We start from the raw sequence: 16,147 nt of genomic DNA, 5'->3' as shown, positions 1-16,147 counted from the left end.
GTTTTTAAAATCCACATCAGAATCAATAGCAGGCAATGGGATATTTAGATCAAAACCGACAACAGGCATTTCATAGCGGTACAATGGATATGTATTCGTCTCTTTAAGACATTTAACAATGCAACCTGTATGATAAACATGGGCGCAGGGCAGGCGTTTGGCTTCAATCCCAATTGAAACATCTTCAAACTAAACCGAATATAACACTAATGATCTTTCATTGATCTTTACCTTCTCCAACCTTTCAATGGCTGATTTACTATCAGGCCTGATCGTCTTTGGAGGATCTTCATCAACAAGAGCATCCTCAAGAATCTCCATAATATCATTATCAGTATCGAATATGACCACATCTTTCATATAATCATCATCAGAGAACTGATCATCATAATCCCTTTCATTATTAGGAAACATGCTAGATAATGGTATGCATAGAAAAGCTTCCTATCCCTCAAACTCAAATTCCAACAAGGGACTAAAACTTGATCTAATTCATTAGACATATTCAAACTTGAAACAAAGATTGCAATAAAAAGAAGAAGGGAAGGTTGCAATTTTTTGTAATTGCAGTTTCTCAAAGGCAAAGGCTACGAGAAATTTATAATACAAGAGAAGAGGTGGCTATAAGTTTCCTTAATTTTGAAGGATTATTCATCCTAGCTGAGAATGGATTTAAGTGTTACTAGATTTTGGATACTCTTATGTGGTTGGAACAAAAAAAGAAAAAAAAAAGAGAAAAAAAATATGTCAAAGAGTTATGTGATAAAATAAATTGATTTTTTTTTTTTTGTAGTTGCATGAAAAAAAAATCAAATTTATTTTTATATTTTATATTTTATGTATTTATACAAAATACAATAAATATACAAAAAAATATATATCGTTAATATGTTATGTAATAGTGCGTTTAGGTCTGCATAGATATCTTAAGTTCGTAATTTTTGTATTATAGTATATTTTCAGAATTTTTTTTTTTTTTGATAGTTTGTATTTTATTTATCAAGCTAGCAGAATTCTACTACAATACGACAATCCGTCTTTTACAAACCATCGATATACGCATCTCTAGTTGCAACCTATTCTATCATAGCAACATTAAGATTCCACGTATCACACATCATCTTATTTACTGTATTCGCAGCAATCTGACTTGGTCCCTGTAATCGAAGTCTCACAACATCTTTTATGTGTATCTCACTTAGTCCCTGTAATCGAAGCCTCACAGCATCTTTTATGTGTTCAAGGACCTGCAACATCCTGCTGTTGCTCTCTTTCCATATCTGATGTCCGGAATTCCAGGCTAATCGCAATATGATGGAGGCTTTCCCCTCAATTTGCTCACTGCCCATCTCAACTCTTCGGACCAGTTCTCCACCCCCGAAAGATCCTGCACTTCCGTAATATCTTTTGCCAAATCTATTTTGAATAATCACATCCAAAGAACAAACGTTCCCTGGTTTCGTCCTCTCTCTGGCACAGGCAACATTTGTCATACACCTCAATTCCCCACGTTTTCAACCTGTCCTTCGTTGAAAGTCTATATAATATAACCATCCAAGATATTATAGAGTGCTTTGGAATATGGTATTGAAACCATATGAGTTTATGCCATTCAACCTTCTCTTGTTTCGGCCTAATCGCATTTCATACTATAGCAGCTGAGTAGGTGTTGCTTAGAAAAAGCTAGATCTCAACTCCATTCTCTATGTTTATAAAATGCCGTGCAATCTATCTAAGCTGAAGTAGCTTCCTCCAGTTCCAGCTACTGTTTTGTTGTTCTGGAACCAACAAGATGCTTCTCTCCTTCAAAACGTAAGCTTCTAGCCATGCTATCCATATTGGACCAGCTTTAATAAAAATGTCCTGCATATTCTTCATGAGACAAGCCTGGTTCCAAGATACTATATCTTTCAGACCACGTCCTCCCTCAGATTTAGAGAAACAAATTGCACAACGGCTCACTCTAGCTCCCCTTGCGGACCCTTCTCTCCTTTTCCAGAAGAAACTGGAGCATAGTTGATTTCTCTTCTTAAGCACATGCTTTGGCATAATGAATCGCCTAGACCAATAGTTTTGCATACCAAACAGCACGGACTGCATTAACTGCAACCTTCCACCATAAGACAAATGCCTAGCCGCCCAACTTTTAATCCTGGTTGTGATCTTGTCCATTAGTGGCGCACAATCTTTTCCGGTGAGCCTCCTGGTAACCAAAGGTACCCCCAAGTATCTAACCGAAAGCAATCCAATTTTAAAACCAGAAACCTGCTATATTGGACTGAGCTCCCATCTATTAATTCCTGTTGAATATAACTCACTTTTCTCACAGTTAAGTTGCAGGCCAGAAAAGGTGTTAAAACACCTTCAGCACCTCCTTCACACCAATAACAGAATCCAACTTACCCTTTGCAAATATTAGTAAATCATCTGCGAAGCAGAGATGCGTTAAGTTGACTGTATATTTTTAGTATTGGACTTAATTTGGTATTAAGACTGAGAAATTAACAAGTTATACCCTTTACGGCGGGAACGAAGATAAGCATGATTGAAAGGATGAAGGAGACTCAATAGATGACTGATTTTGCAGCTAAACGCAGCATAAAACAAGACATTGAAGTTATACCTATAGATTATATGAACCGTGCCTTCTCAAAGCAGATGTCAAATACCATTTCAAATACGCAAATTATTAATAAATAATCTTCCAAGGAAATGGTAATTGTTAGAGTGTTTTTGTTGCCAGATTTTGCTCTGATATTCAGGTAACTAGCAATCAGCTTTCACTGGTCATCGAAAGATACATGTTACTGCACTTGGGTGAGTTCCCTATCCCACATCATGAACAGTTGAATAGGGTTTGGGCGAGACAAGTTATGAGAGAGAAGTTGAGAGCGATTGCAAGGCATACCTTTCTCGGCCTTTTGGCTAAGATCAAGTGTAGTATCTGTTCTTATCAGTTTAATATCTGATACGTGGGTCATTGATCCACATGATATTAAATTAATTTTTTGAGGGAGAAGGTCCATCACGGTAGCTTGCTACCGGGGTCTTCAAGTGTCGCCCATGCGTTGCACTGCTGGATGGGTCAGGCGCACCCCACCAAATAGATTCTGGTTTTTTCTCTGTTGAACAAGAAGTTTTCTGTTAAATGTAAGTAAGATCAGATGTTTTCTGTATTTAAATCAGGAGTCATGCTACAAAAAATTCGGAGCTCTGTTACAGCGGTACATAGAACTGAAAGAGAATGTTGAAAACATTCAATATGGACACAAATTTTGATTCTGTAAAAGGTGTAATAGACATATTAGTATTGCAGTCTTAGATGATTAAAAGTTTTACTGCCTTCGATTAAAAGTTGGATTTAATTTCGTTTGAGTCAGTGTATCAATTCATTTTGTTGGAAACACTAGCTTCTCTTGTTTGCTCTCGTGAATACTAACTCAACGTCCCAGTTTCTGTAAAGTATCCACTTGATTTGATCAAAACATTGACTGACTGAACAGTGTTCTTTAGGACCAATCTTGGTCTCAAAGATATTGATAAGAAATAGAAAAACCCTGCTAAACAAAACAAACTAATCAACAAGAATTTATATCAATAGTTGTAGAGAGCATGGTCATGTATAGAAATAACATATTATAAGAAATACAAAAACATCAGAATTAAAAGGAAAAGTGCAGTAAATTTTTTAATAATCATGTAAGATAAGGACTTGGGTGATTAGGGTTTAGGTTTTGGGTTCCAAATGACAATTTCACTATGATTTGGGTACCCTTAAGTTTACAAACAAATTGTTCAAAAGAAACAAAAAGAAAATAGAACATAACCCTAATAAATACATACTATAAATGACACTTGAAATCAATTAGTAGCAGTCATGTTCTCAGAGTCCACATTAGAATCAATGGCAGGCAATGGGACAATTAGATCAAAATCCACAACAGGCATTTTATAGCGGCACAATGGACATGTATTTCTCTCTTTAAATCATTTAACAACGCAACCTATACGATAAACATTGGAGCAGGGCAGGCGTTTGGCTTCAGTCCCGATTGAAACATCTTCAAAGCACACCAAACACGACACTAATTATCTTTCATCGATCTTTACCTTCTCCAACCCTTCAATGGCTGATTTACTGGCAGGCCTGATCATCTTTGGTGGATCGTCATCAATAAGAGCATCCTCAAGAAACTCCATAATATCATCATCAGTATCGAATATGACCACATCTTCCATGTAAGCATCATCAAAGAATTGATCATCATCATCCCTTTCATTATTAGGAAACATGTTGGATAATAGTATGCATAGAAAAGCCTCATGTTCCTCTAAACTCACGTTCCAAACATGGGACTAAAACTTGAATTAATTCATCAGACATATTCAAACTTGAAACAAGGAATGCAACAAAAAGAAGAATGGAAGGTTGCAATTTTTTGTATTTGCAATTTCTCAAAGGCAAAGCCTATGAGAAATTTATAATACAAGAGAAGAGGCGACTTTAAGTTTCTTTAACTTTGAAGGATTATTCATCCTAGCTGAGAACGGATTTAAGTATTACTAGATTTTGGACACTCTTATGTGGCTGGAAAAAAATAAATGAAAAAAAATTGAGAAAAAATAGGTCAAAGAAAGAGTTATGTGATAAAATAAATTGATTTTTTTTTGCTGTAGTTGCATGTGAAAAAAATCAAATTTAGATTGATAATCTTTATTTTATGTATTTATACATAATATAATAAATATATAATAAAAAATCTATTGTTAATATGTTAAGTAAGAGTGAGGTGAGCTCTACATATGTATCTTGAGTTCATAATATTTTTTATTATAGTATACTATTGTGGTAACTATGTTCCGCGTCGATTATCCTCATTCAGGTTGCTATAATTTTAAGAAAATAAGAGGAAGAACCTTTTTTATATGTTAAGTAAGAGTGAGGTGAGCTCTACATATGTATCTTAAGTTCGTAATATTTTTTATTAGAGTATACTATTGCTGTAACTGCATTCCGCGTCGGTTATCCTAATTCAAGTTGCTATAATTTTAAGAAAATAAGAGGAATAGCCATTTTTATTTTGATTATATCAAAGGCAATATAAACATCATTCTATTTGCATTTTAGTATAACAAAACATAATTCAAAAGATTTTTAATAGGAGCAATATGTAAAAGGATTAAGAGAAAGCATCATTCTATTTCATTTTTTATTGTTTAAAGTAGGAGAAAGCATTAACTTTAAATCAATAAAATTGATCTAAATCGTTCATTTTAATTAAATCAATTTGGATTTTTTTATTTAAGACATTAAATCGATTTGGTTCTGGAATTTATCTTTTTTCTTTTTCGTGTTGAAGTTTTAAATTTGAACCGATCGAAAAAATCAAAATTCAAATAATTAAATATTTAAAATGAACAAAAACATTATTAATTTTCCTAACCCTTTACCTAATTACCCTTTAGCCCTTCCTTTCTATTTTTTATTCTTTTTTATCAAAACTCTAAAATCTATATCCCTAATTCCCCTTAGTGTTTGAGAAGATAATGAGCCCAATTTGAGCACCACAAAGTATAGAAATTTCATGGATTTCTTAAGCAAATCTACTCGATATTTTGAGAATGTAACTTACCTGCAAGTTTTATCCTCAATCAACTTCATCTCTATCTTGTTAAACCCCATGGTTGCACCCCAATTCCTCTTGTTATCAGAGATATAGATATTTGAGAGACAGAGAATGTTGGTCATTTTCTGTACTAAAATTTTCTATAAATGACTTGAACAAAAATAAGACCATAAATTTATACAATAAACTTAGACCACCTTTAATAGACTCTTGACGTGAGATTTTAAGAAATGGCTTAGTGTTGCTTGGCTTGCTCCTAGAATTTGTTTTTTATGTCTTATATGAATTTAAGGCAATAGAGAGAGATAGAGTCTTGGAGGTTATGTCGATGACTGCGATGGGAAGTGTTTATTGTGTGATGAACCTAATTAGGTCAAATTATATAACAGATATATGTACTTTAGTTAAATAGTAAAATTAGTCCATTTATCTTAATCTGTTCAAATTGGATTCCTATTCATTTAATAGTCGACTTTAGTTAATTTATTAATCGTTCGAACTTTTTTCTGTAAAAATTGATAATATAATATTTTAACTTTTTTAATATAGCATTTTTGCTTATATGGCCATTGACTTTGTTGATGTGTAAAGTCATCGTGATAAAAAGTGATGATGTGGTAAAATTTTTTAACACTTCATCATTTTTTCACATCAACTTTTCTCAAATTACACGGCTCGTCTCTATACTTTGGTTAAATAATAGAATTAGTCATTCTACTTTAATATGTGTTCAAATTTGATCCTTATATATCAATTAATTATCAAATTTAAAATTTGATCTAAAATAACATATAAAAGCATAAATTATTAATTTGAGCGTGATATTTTTTTTCATATTTAGATAAATTTTTTTTGGATATTTGAATTATTAATTGGACTTAATTTGACAAATTGGGTTAATCTCAAATTAGACTATAAGCCCAAAATAAACTAAATTATATATTTTCTTTATTTTTTATTTATTTTATTTTTTCACTTTTTGTTAATTTCTTTTATGATATTCTTAAAATATAAAAAATAAAAAAAAACTTGTAAAATGACTAAAGCATAAAAATTAGATTGAAAAAATCATAGTCAACAAACTAAGATATACCGTCAACAATAAAAGCAATTGTAGACATTCTATTCATTTTGAAAAAAAATTTCAATATTAAATGGCTTTGAAATTTCATCTCGACATTAGGCTCTAAAATCATTTTTTGATCAATTGGTTTAACTGTGAAATTGAATTTTAAACCCAAATTTAAAACTCTAAAAGTATTTTATTTATTTTATTGTTTAGTTAGTGAAAATCAAGAAGTCAAAGTAAAAAAAAATAAAAAAAAATAAAAAATTGAAAAAAGTTAAGGAAAATATGAAAATTTTTTTGGAAATATTAATTTGAAAAAAAATTGAGAATTCAATAGCGATCGACAAGGTAACACAACAAAAATAAAGACAATTAGCAAAAACCATTAGAAATAGTTTTTTACCGAGAAATTTTTTTTTAAAGGTTTGAAATTTATAATTTTTAGGGTATTATGCTCAATTTTGCTTTAGATGATGATACAAAATGGTGGTGTCGATAATCGATTTCTGGGTATTAACGGTTTTAGTTTTTATGGATAAATTTTCTGTGATTGTTGAATTTTTCAATCCCTGATTTCTATAAATCCCATTAAAATATGAGTTCTTTGGAGGAGACTTGTAAAAAGAAGTAAGAGAAAAACAAGGATGAAAGAGGAGAAAAAAGGAAAATTAAAAAAGAAATTGTTTTTATAATAGGTTGAAACGATGTTATTTTTCAAGAGGGGTTTGGTGCAAATCTTGTGTTGACCTATACATTGACTTTGTTTACAATTCGATCTATCTGTATTGAAAAGTTTTTTTGTCTTTTATTTTAGTTTTATTTTACTTATTTTAGATTAAATCGTAAATTCGATAGTTAATTTATGTATAGGGATCAAATTGAACATACATTAAGATAAAAAGACTAATTCCACCATTTAACCAAAATATAAGGATAAGTTGTGCAAATTAAGAGAAGTTGGCATGAAAAACTGATGACATGTCAAAAAATTTTATCACGTTATCATATTTGACCACATAGACTTTACATGTCAACAAAGTTAATTGTCACGTAAGCAAAAATGTCACATAAAAAAAATTAAAATATCACATTATCAAGTTTAACGGAACAAGTTTGAACTATTAACAATTTGATTCAATTTGATAATAAAATGAAGTATATGAATCCAATTTGAAAACATTAAGATATGAGAATTAATCTAATCATTTAACTAATGTACAGATATCCGTTACATAATTTGATCAACTTAATTATCCACACATGGATTAGTTCAAAATCATAGGATGGAAAATAGTCAAATTCAAAAAGATAATACAGTGATTAATTATGACAAATAATCTTTGACCAAACTTGCTAGAAACTAAAGGACCAACAAAATCGACAAAACCAATTGATTTAAGTCATTTCAATTACTTTTTATTTTCGTGCTATTAATTAGTCAATTTGGTTACCTAAACAGATGAAGCCCAATTAATCGGTTTTTAAGTTTTTATAATTGACTTAACCGAACTGATAGATTGCTCTGGTTTATTTAAAAGTCAATATAGGTTTAAGAAACATTTACACCAATAATTTAGGTGTAAATCATGTAAATCAATTTTTATGGTTTTGTACATCAACTTAAATATTATATTTTAAAATTAAAAAAAATATTTATATTATGAATAATATGATAGGATTTAAACTTTTTAAAATTTCATTATTTATGTTTCGTAAATAGCAATAACTATTATATAAAATTAACTATAAATTCTCTATACTCTCGACACATATCTTTTTAAGAGTATAGAGGGGATTATTTAATTTATTAAAAAATTTGTTATTTCATATCTTAATATAACCATAATTAAAATACACAATTTAAAATCAAATATTATGAACGGATTATATTAAGTACTATACAAGAAATTTTTGTCTCATGGGATTGGTATACGACCACTTTTTCTATAACTCTTCCAATTTCAACATAAAAAAGTCTTTAGACAATTTAAGAGAAAGGAAAAATGCCATTGGGATCAATAATTGGCTTTACTTTGTCGCTCTTTAAAGAAAGTTTCATGCAACATCATTTGAAGTGACTATGAACTTGAATGCTGGTACTGATAATACTGAACCCTCTGCCCTCTCAAACAAAACTGAAAAAAATCCTACTCAATAAACAATAAATAAAATACCACAAATTCTAAAGCTCACCACAAAAAAAAAAAAAAGCAAAAAAAAAAAGGCAGTTAAACACAGACCCACTGCTCATATCTCAAAGCCCACAAAACTCATAAGTTAGGTAAGCTATTAACTTTCTTAAACCTTAGGGATACTTTTAATATAGAAAGTATAGATTTTTAGTATTGGACATGATTTGATATTAAGACTGAGTAATTAACAAGAATTATACCCTTAACGGCAAGGAAGATAAGCATGATTGAAAGAATGAAGGAGACTCAACAGATGACTGATTTCGCAGCTAAACACAGCGTAAAACCAGTCATTGAATTTATACCTATAGATTATATGAACACTGCCTTCTCGAAGCGGATGCCAAATACCATTTTGACCACATAAATTATTAATAAATAACCTCCCAAGGAAATGGTAAATGTTAGGAGTGTTCTTGTTGCCAGATTTTGCTCTGATATTCAGGTAACTATTTGAGAGTTTTCGAAGTCTGGTCATCGAAAGATAAGATGTTACTGCACTTGGCTGTGTTCTCTATTCCACATCATGAACAGTTGAAAAGGGTTTGGCCGAGGCAATTTATAAAAGAGAAGTTGAGAACATTTACAAAGCATACCTTTCTCGGCCTTTTGGCTAAGATCAAGTGTAGTATCTGTTCTTATCAGTTTAATATCTGATACGTGGGTCATTGATCCACATGATATTAAATTAATTTTTTGAGGGCGAAGGCCCATCACAGCAGCTTGCTGCTGGGGTTTTCGAGCGTCGCCTATGCGTTGCACTACTGCATGGGCCAGGCGCACCCTACCAGTTCTAGTTGAAATAGATTCGACCTTCTTTGTGTTTAACAAAAAAATTTCTGTTGAAAGCTTGTCAGATCAAAGTGGTTGTGAAAAATAGAGGATTCTTTTCAAACAATTTGATGTTTTTTGTATTTAAATCAGGAGGCATGCTACAAAATATTCAGAGCTGTTAGACAAAGAGACACGGAACCAAAAATACAACAGAAAATAGAACTGAAACAGAATGTTGAAAACACCCAATATGGGCACAAAGTTTGATTCTAGTAATGCAGTCTTAGATAAGAGGAAAAATAATCGAATAATCGTTCTCTGATGAAAATAAAATAACTGCCCTTTTTTGTGTTTTGTGCATACCAGGTATGCAACATATAATCAAATATAAAAATCCCTTGGAGGATTTATGAATTTGTAATAGATTTACAGAGTAAGAGGTTGTTGTTGAGAGATCTAAAACTGGGGATTTATGAATTTGTAATAGATTTACAGAGTAAGAGGTTGTTGTTGAGAGATCTAAAACTGGAAAAGAATTTTAGAATTCTTATAGAAATGGGTAATTAGAGTCTAAAGAGAATTATGAACTAAAAATATCCATTAAGCATAGTCTAAAAAAAAAAGTTTTCGAATATTATTCCTCTCACATTAGAAACTTCGCTCACTTCCTCAAACACTTGAAACTTGAGACTGAGGCGCATTCGCAACAATACAATACATCTATGACTAGAGAATTAGGAAGAATAGATCTAGCAATACAATCACCAAACTATTAACACTTCCAATACCCATACCATCAACTCAAAGGCTCTGACAAGACGTCACCACTTAAAAAACAAGCGAGATTTGAGTCCATTTTCTTCGCTTTCTATTCCTATTTTTTAGCTACGATTAAAAGTTTTACTGCCTTTTTCTAAGTTGGATTTAGTTTCATTTGAGTCAGTATATCAATTCATTGGATTTAGTTTCATTTGAGTCAGTATATCAATTCATTGTGTTGGAAACACTAGCTTCTCTTGTTTGCTCTCATGAATACTAACTCAACGCTCTGTATGTGCCCAGTTCCTGTAAAGTGTCCACTTGATTTGATCAAACATTGATTGACTGAACAATGTTGTTTAGGACCAATCTTGGTCTCAAAGGTACTTATAAGAAATAGAAAAACCCTGCAAAACAAAACAAACTAATCAACAAGAATTTATATCAGTAAGTTGTAGAGAGCACGGTCATGTATAGAAATTGACAGATTATAAGAAATACCAAAACATCAGAATTAGTTCGGTATATTTTTTAATAATCATGCAACATAAGGACTTGGGTGACTAGGGTTTAGGGTTTGGGTTCCAAATGACAATTTCATTCTGATTTGAGTACCCTTAAGATTACAAACAAATTGTTCAAAAGAAACAAAAAGAAAACAGAACAAAACCCCAATAATTACATATTATAAATGACATTGAAATCAATTAGTAGCAGTCATTTTCTTAGAATTCACGTCAAAATCAATGGCAGACAAGACAACATTTAGATCAAAATCGACAATTCCTCTCTTTAAGCCATTTAACAATGCAACCTGTATGATAAACATGGGAGCAGGGCAGGCATTTGGCTTCAGTCCCGATTGAAACATCTTCAAAGCACACCGAACACATGACCAATGATCTTTCATCGATCTTTACCTTCTTCAACCCTTCAATGGCTGATTTTCTAGCAGGCTTGATCATTTTTGAAGGATTGTTATCAGCAAGAGCATCATCAAGAATCTCCATAATATCATCATCAATATCGAATACTACCACATCTTCCATGTAAGCATCATCAGAGAACTGATCATCATCATCCCTTTCATTATTAAGAAATATGCTGGATAATGGTATGCATAGAAAAGCCTCCTATCCCTCTAAACTCAAATTCCAACAAGGGACTAAAACTTGATCTAATTAATCAGACATATTAAAACTTGAAACAAAGGATGCAATAAAAAGAAGAATGGAAGGTTGCAATTTTTTGTAATTGCAATTTTTGAAAAGCAAAGCCCATGAGAAATTTATAACACAAGAGAAGAAGTGATTTTAAGTTTCTTTAAATTTGAAGGATTATTCATCGGATTTAAGTATTACAATATTTTGGACACTCTTATGTAGCTGGAACAGAAAAAAGTGAAAAAATGAGAAAAAATACGTCAAAGAAAGAGTTATGTGATAAAATAAATTGATTTATTTTTTGTAGTTGTATGAGAAAAAAATCGAAGCCTTGAGAAATTTATGATACAAGAGAAGAGGGGGCTCTAAGTTTCCTTAATTTTGAAGGATTATTCATCCCAACTACAAATGGATTTTAAGTTTTATTAGATTTTGGACACTCTTATGTGGCTGGAACAAAAAAAATAGTGAAAAAATTGAGAAAAATGTAAAATAAATTGATTTCTTTTGGTTGTTGCATGTGAAAAAAATTAAATTTATATTCTTTAGTTAACGTATTTATACATAATACAATAAATATTTAATAAATATATATAAGATGTATAAGTGGATAATTACACTATATTAAGCCACATGCTTAGGTTTGAATTTGACATATATTTTATTGCTAAGTAAGGTATAATTAAAAGTATGCAACTCTTGAATTCTCTCAAATGTTAAAATTTTTTAAGAGAAATTGTGGGTTATATTATATGTAAATGTTCTAGAAACAATTCATAATGGGAGCTTGAGGGTCCTTACCCTTTCCAAAAATTTTAAAAATGTTTGGAGTATATCTATTTATCTATCTATTTATATGTATATAGATATATATAAATATATGCATGTATATTTAAATTGGTGTTGATTATATGTATTATAATTTAATAAAACTTAAAATCACATTGTCATTTCTTAACTATATCCATCAATTATATATTAAAATCAATAATATTGTCATAAGTGTTAAATAAAAAATATATAAATTTAATAAAAATTAAATTAAAATTTTAATTTTCTTAATAAAATTAAATCAGACGAATTGATTCAATTGATAAGTTCATCGCCTTAATTTAAAAAAATAGTAAGATTCAAATATTATTAATGGTAACCATTGCTAACTGTAACTCTTGTATACAACACATTTTGCTCATATTTCTTTTTTATTATTTAAATTACTATTTTAGTTAACTTTATCTTAAAATCAAAGTTCAAAATTTGTCGTCTGCGACCTCTTGAGGTAGTGAGCAAGTAACTCTAAGAAGACACCAAATCTTACTTCAAGCCATGATTTTTTCCCTTTCCCTTTGGGTTATGCCCTCCTATAGAAAAATTTTTTTTCAAGATTTGCCAGAGAACCACTTAATAGCTCTTCCATAAATGAGTGTTACAACCCTGGTTTAGTTTCTTACCATAATTTAAACTTTTTTAAAAAATGTTGCAAACCGTTGTGTGCATTAGTTGTCAGAAAATTCAAATAAGGGTGGAATAATTGTCACATAATGAATGATGAAACTGGCCAAAGCTATTGAAAAACTTGAAGCTAGAGCCTGGAATAGGATATGATAACGATAATGCATGGCAAATTGGCAATACTCATTTTGGTTGGTCACAACTGGTTAGAGAAAGTGTTTGGCCCTTTCAAATTTCCCCAATTCCCCAAATTTGTGTTTGAGTGATTGAAATTTTATTATACTTCTACTTGTTGTGAATACTATAAAAAGAGACAATCTGGGAATCATAAGACATGCATCTTTGTTTGAATTTGAAGGATCCTTCCTTCTCCTTTTTCCTTTCTAATGGTCATGGAATTGTACACTTGGAATTTTTTTCCAAAAAAAATTTCTTCAAAAAATATTAAATTATAAGTATATGTGCTTGCCAAAAAATAAAAAATAAAAAAAAAGATTGAGTATATGTGTATTGAGGTTGGTCGATTAGGATTGTAATTTCTATTTGTTTATGTAATTTCATTAATTTAGATATACTTGAGTTACATTTTAATCTTCAATACATTTTAAATAAAATTATGAATGTTGATGGTGTTGTTGGATGTCTTGACTAGAAGGTGGAAGGTGAGGTTTCAGGGAAAAATATCTGCGACCTGTAACCAAAAAGTACGATCATAGGGCATCAGAATTGTTACTCTGAGGTGTGGTTTGACGTTAAGGTAAGGTAAGCAAATAAGGAAGATGAAAATGATAAGGTGTGGGAAGCTTCGGTGGATAAACTTTAAATAGTGTTGGGTCTTGTGTGTTACCTTGCGGACTTGGGTTTTTATCTACTGTTTGTATTAGATCAAAGGTGATGACCTAATTGAAATAGTTGACAGTTTATAGGATATTTGTGGAAAATTCGAGAAAGATCCATCGGATGGGAATTGCATTTAATAATTTAAGGTAAGCATAGGCTGCATTTATTGATCCTAGACAAGTTGGATGCCAGTTGGTCAATTCTGAAGAGATTGTTTTAACAAGTTATTGGTGGAGTTTTAAGTGAGTCCTTATTTTGGTGAAGGACAAGCCATCTCCTTAGAATAGGTGACATAGCTATTTAGTTATGCTTTGCTTAGACGACTCAAAGGCTTAATTGTGTTAATTAAATTTTGACTGTTAACCAATTGATTTAGACATAACAATAAATAATAGTACTACTAAAATTAAAAAAATAAACATGTCACTTATAATTATTCTACTATAATTAATTATAATTCAAAATTACTTATGATTCATTAAAATATTATGTAAAATTCAAACTTATAACTAATGAATATCTATATAACTTTTTGTTATAATTGATTAATAGTGAGTATGATTCAATCCATTACAACCTCGAATACCCTAAAAAAAATAAATGCTAAAAAAATGCATTATATGCATAATTTGCATCTAACTGTGTCGGTTTGAACACCTAAATATTTGGTTAAAATATAAGTATATAAATCTCTTACTAAAACCCTCATTCTCCAAATAAAGTAAGTGTTTGGTTTTGAATTTTATCACATATGTATACAATATAAGGAATTCTTTTCACAAGTGAAATTAGTAATGATAAATTTTCAAATAACTTAATTTTTTTATTGATATTTTTATTTTTTATTATTTTGCAGTTTATGGATTTTTATAAAAAAAAAATGAAAGCATCCATCAATGAAACCTTAATGATTTCGGCAAAGAACAATGACATATATTGTATCTGTCCAGTTTGTAGATAAGACAAGATATTAGTGGAGACAATTAATTCCTAACTTCCCCCAGAATTCTTTGTAACATACACTAATAATATATATATTTATATATGATGAATTTCTTGAATATAATAAACAATTATTTTTTCTTGCTATCCCTTTTCCTATTAAACAATGAAAAAAAAAATCAATCAAAGGCATGCTTTAATTTGAGAAAACTTGATCATAATGAAAGGTAAAAAATCATGTTGAAATTTAAAGAATATAACCACCCAGTCTCCAAGACCGTAATGTTAAGGCGAGTGCAGCTGCACAGTCAGGTAATCCGGTGTCGGAAACAATAATCTTGAAACAGCATTGCTTTTCATCTCTAAAACTCGTCAATGTCCATTCTATAGATAATCGATTGTATCATGTCATATATTAGCAGCAATATTTTGAGTCTGAAGGCCTACTTCAGAGTAACCCTTGAATGCTTGCTAATGCATTGATAAATTAGATCAAATCTGAGAAGCTAGTGTTCAACAGGTTTGATTGAACATTAACTGAACGATGTTCTTTAGGGAATATCTTGGTCTCAAAAGCTTTGTCAGAAAGTATAAACTACTGCATGCATTTTTACTTATTAAAGCAAAAAGGGGTGGTATAAGTAGAAATTGAAGAATTTTTCAAAAACAAAATTATTCTCTATGGTGCATAGAGCATAGTAGTTAAAATTGAAGAATTTAAGGTGTAATAGACGTATTAGTAGTGCAGTCTTAGATGATTAAAAGTTTTACTGCCTTTTTTTTAAGTTGGATTTAGTTTCATTTGAGTCAGTGTATCAATGCATTTATGTTCTGTATGTACCCATAAGATTACAAACAAATTGTTCAAAAGAAACAAAAAGGAAATAGAACATAACCCTAACAAATACATAATATAAACGACATTGAAATCAATTAGTAGTCGTCATGTTTTTAAAATCCACATCAGAATCAATAGCAGGCAATGGGATATTTAGATCAAAACCGACAACAGGCATTTCATAGCGGTACAATGGATATGTATTCGTCTCTTTAAGACATTTAACAATGCAACCTGTATGATAAACATGGGCGCAGGGCAGGCGTTTGGCTTCAATCCCAATTGAAACATCTTCAAACTAAACCGAATATAACACTAATGATCTTTCATTGATCTTTACCTTCTCCAACCTTTCAATGGCTGATTTACTATCAGGCCTGATCGTCTTTGGAGGATCTTCATCAACAAGAGCATCCTCAAGAATCTCCATAATATCATTATCAGTATCGAATATGACCACATCTTTCATATAATCATCATCAGAGAACTGA

The 16,147-nt window shown here is 30.7% G+C and overlaps 2 non-coding genes across 2 annotated transcripts; both read left to right on the top strand.

Annotated features, from left to right (window-relative positions):
• Nucleotides 1–2,904: 2,904 nt before the first annotated feature.
• On the top strand, nt 2,905–3,100 carry LOC149512449 (U2 spliceosomal RNA). The gene has a single exon (XR_016332205.1). It is a non-coding gene; the product is annotated as a U2 spliceosomal RNA (small nuclear RNA).
• A 6,380-nt stretch (nt 3,101–9,480) lies between these two features.
• On the top strand, nt 9,481–9,676 carry LOC149512448 (U2 spliceosomal RNA). Its single transcript, XR_016332268.1, has one exon. It is a non-coding gene; the product is annotated as a U2 spliceosomal RNA (small nuclear RNA).
• The last annotated feature ends 6,471 nt before the right edge of the window (nt 9,677–16,147 follow it).

The sequence above is a fragment of the Durio zibethinus genome, chromosome 22, assembly GCF_047325235.1.
Source record: "Durio zibethinus cultivar Kanyao isolate XHJ-2024 chromosome 22, ASM4732523v1, whole genome shotgun sequence".
Taxonomy (NCBI): Eukaryota; Viridiplantae; Streptophyta; class Magnoliopsida; order Malvales; family Malvaceae; genus Durio; species Durio zibethinus.
This window is presented reverse-complemented; position numbering and strand designations above follow the sequence as displayed.